Here is a 3,843-nt window from a genome sequence, read left to right as displayed (position 1 = left end):
TCCACGCGCGTTAACTGTGGCGCCGTGTTCCAGAAACTCAATGAGCAGCGGGTTTGGCGTAAGGCATCATTCTGTTGCAGGATAATGCCCGCCCGCATGTAGGCAAGGTTGTTTCGACTAGGGTGCAGAAGTTTCTCTGGGAAGCCCTTCCACATACACCATACAGTCCCGATCTCTCCTGATGTGATTTTCATATTTTTTTAACTCTGAAGGAACACATTCGTGACCATCGATTTGCTCCAGACGAAGAGGTGTACGTCTGTGTACAATTATGGTTCTGAAGGCAACCGCAAACGTTTTTCCATTAAGGCATGGACTGTTTTGCCTCACAGTGGCATAAATGTATTAACAGCTATGGGGATTACTTTTGAAATAATAATCAGTTTATTTATTTTTTTCCATCAGTCTCGTTTTCATTTGTCTGCCCATTATATTATAAATTTAAGTCATCCACCGTAGCTTGTGTCTGTATGTTCAGGACAGTATTAGAAACTAATGTACGGATTTTGATACCGTTACACTACTAAATAGACTGATTCGCGAGGAAGGGTGTATATGATCCATTATCGCTACGCCTGACAAGTCGTCTGGGCATAGACTACCTGTGAGAAGCCTTAGCGGATCGCTAGCAGGTTATGTATAAGGGGGCGATCAAAACGTTTCCGTTCGAAGGCGGTATAGACCAGAATCGGTATGCCAATCAGGCAAAATCGCCTTGAGCATTGAGGTAATCATCCCATGAAGCACGAGCTTGAAGATACCTGTTTTGGTGAAATACTGTGTCCAGCTGCCTGCTGCACATCGTCGATCCTTCGAGGCGTTTTTTATGGGCCTGATGCCGTGAGTATTGCACGGACAGGAATCAGCACTATAGGGGCGGGTGCTCGAGTGTGTCCAACTTCTTGTCCGTAATTATTAGGCTGGCTTCCAAGATCTACGAGCGTCTTGCGTCGAATCTCGATCAGCATGGACATTGGCGCACCATTCCTCAACGACGTTTATCGACATCTTATCTTAATTTCTCAAAGGGTGTCTACCGGTTAATGTCCTTCGACAGCCAGGAAAACAAAGAAAGCACGTTCGTCCTATTTGGACTTAATTTGTAATAACGTCGCCATAGTTCACTTTTCCCCATTTACTGCACGCACGACGGAAAGACACGAATGTCACGCCAATCCCTTGGCCACGTGTTGGTGCTTTCACACCCGCATCGGACGGAGTCGCGCTACGTTGCATATAAGCTGCAGCAATGTCCTCAAACTGAAACTTTGTGATCGCCCCTTATAATTCGTAGTTGAATCTCTTCCTACAGACACCATTTTCTCACACTACAGCTTTCTTTCGACTATATTAAGATGCTTTTCATCAAATTACGTTAGTGTCCACGTTTAAGCACAGTACGTTAGCACCAGCGATCCGAAAACTTTATACACCGTAATATCAGTTTTCGTTAACAGCACCTTAGATTTCATATGTTTTCTGAGGCCACCGTAGCACTTGTTGGCGGACAACATTCGTTTCTTGATTCCAGAGGTGATCTTGTTCTTGCAGTTTCCTTGTGATGCAAGGTAAAATTCAAAAGTTTCTCAGCACTATGGGACTTAACATCTGAGGTCATCAGTCCTGTAGACTTAGAAGTACTTAAACCTAACTAACCTAAGTACAGCACACACATCCATGCCCGAGGCAGAATTCAAACCTGCGACCGTAGCAGGCGCGCGGTTCCGGACTGAAGCGCCTAGAACCGCTTTGGCCACAACGGCCGGCGATGCAAGGTAAATCAAACTATGCACAATGGGGGTCCTTCAGGACAATCTTCCTTACAAGGGAACCTCCCCATCTCACTCCCCTCAGATTTAATTACAAGTTGGCACAGTGGATAGGCCTTGAAAAACTGAACGCAGATCAATCGAGAAAACAGGAAGAAGTTGTGTGGAACTATGAAAAAAATAAGCAAAATATACAAATTGAGTAGTCCATGCAGAATACAGGCAACATCAAGCACACTGTGAACTCTGAAGCGCTGTGGTCCCGTGGTCAGCGTGAGCAGCTGCGAAGCGAAAGGTCATAGGTTCAAGCCTCCGTCGGGTGAAAAACTTTTTATTTTCAGACAATTATCAAAGTTTAGGCATTCACACATAATCAACTTCGCTCTCCAAAATTCCAGGACATGTTCAGATTTGCTTGGACACATGCAGGATTTGACGGTCTACACACGGTAAAATTTGAAAACGTTAAAAACATGTTTTGATAGAGCACAGGGAAAACTGTGCGACTGTGAAACTGTTGCATTCATTTGTTGCAGTTCATGTGACAAACTCCTATGTTTTCATCGCTTTTTTGGGAGTGATTATCACATCCACAAGAAAACCTAAATCGGGCAAGGTAGAAGAATCTTTTTACCCATTCGCCAAGTGAACAAGTTAGATGGGTCGACAACATATTCCTGTTAGGTGACGCATATGCCGTCACCAGTGTCGTATAGAATATATCAGAAGTGTTGTCCTGTGGAAGAATCGGTTGACCTATGACCTTGCGAGCAAATGTTTTCGGTGCCCATTGGAGAGGCACGTCCTTTCGTCTACTTATCGCACGGTTTTGCGGCGCGCTGGCAAAACACAGGCACTAAACTTATTACAGTGAACAGAGACGTCAATGAACGAACGAACGGACGGATCATAGCTTTGCGAGAATAAAGAAAGTAAAATTTTCATTCGATGGAAGAATTGAACCAAGGACCTCTCATTCCGGAGCTGCTCACGCTAACCACGGGACCATGGCGCTCGTGAGCTCACAATATCCTTAATGTTTCTTATGTTGCGCATGGACTACTCAGTTCGTATATTTTGCTTATTTTTTTCGTAGTTTCACACAACTTCTTCCTGTTTTCTCGATTGATCTGTGTCCAGTTTCTCAAGGCCTATCCACTGTGCCAACTTATAACAAAATCTGAGGGGGATGCGATGGGGAGGTTCCCATGTTAGTAACATGCATGTACTTCGTTTCAAGTGGTTGAAATGGCTCTGAGCACTATGGGACTTAACATCTAAGGTCATCAGTCCCCTAGAACTTAGAACTACTTAAACCTAACTAACCTAAGGACATCACACACATCCATGCCCGAGGCAGGATTCGAACCTGCGACCGTAGCGGTCGCGCGGTTACAGACTGTAGCGCCTAGAACCGCTCGGTACTTCGTTTATCTGTAGGTTGATTTTTCTAGCAGCTGTTTCAAGACTGTAAAGGTTTTTCTTCCATTGCTCCTGGCGTCCTCGCAATAATAACAATATCATCTGTATATACCACCACGGTAAGCACGATAGTCTCCCCTGTATTGCCCGAATCTCTTACTACGTTTCCCAAGACTATGTTAAACAGAAAGCAGGATAACCCAAAAATCGTCAATAGCTTATTGACGTATATGCGGTAAAAATATCAAAATGTAGCTCTGGTCTAAAATACATTTATAAGTAACTGGCAGTGTTTATAGAATGAAATTTTCAATCTACAGAGGAGTGTGCGCTGATATGAAACTTCCTGGCACATTAAAACTGTGTGCGGACCGAGACTCGAACTCGGGACCTTTGCCTTTCGCGGGCAAGTGCTCTACCAACTGAGCTACCCAAGCACGCCTCACGCCCCGTCCTCACAGCTTTAATTCCGCCAGTACCTCGCCTCCTACCTTCCAAACTTCACAGAAGCTGTCCTGTGAACCTTTACCTGGCAGTGTATTTGACACAATACCTCGTCGCCAGTGACGTCTTCGGTGGCAGGGCATCAGCCTGCTTTCAGCAGGGCGGATCTCGTACGCTTTGAGGTACCGGAAAAGTGGTGCTGAGAACG

The 3,843-nt window shown here is 45.0% G+C and overlaps 1 non-coding gene across 1 annotated transcript; it reads right to left on the bottom strand.

Annotated features, from left to right (window-relative positions):
* Positions 1 to 3,554: 3,554 nt before the first annotated feature.
* Trnas-cga (transfer RNA serine (anticodon CGA)) lies at positions 3,555 to 3,630 on the bottom strand. The gene has a single exon. It is a non-coding gene; the product is annotated as a tRNA-Ser (tRNA).
* Positions 3,631 to 3,843: the final 213 nt, after the last annotated feature.

The sequence above is a fragment of the Schistocerca nitens genome, chromosome 2, assembly GCF_023898315.1.
Source record: "Schistocerca nitens isolate TAMUIC-IGC-003100 chromosome 2, iqSchNite1.1, whole genome shotgun sequence".
NCBI lineage: Eukaryota > Metazoa > Arthropoda > Insecta > Orthoptera > Acrididae > Schistocerca > Schistocerca nitens.
This window is presented reverse-complemented; position numbering and strand designations above follow the sequence as displayed.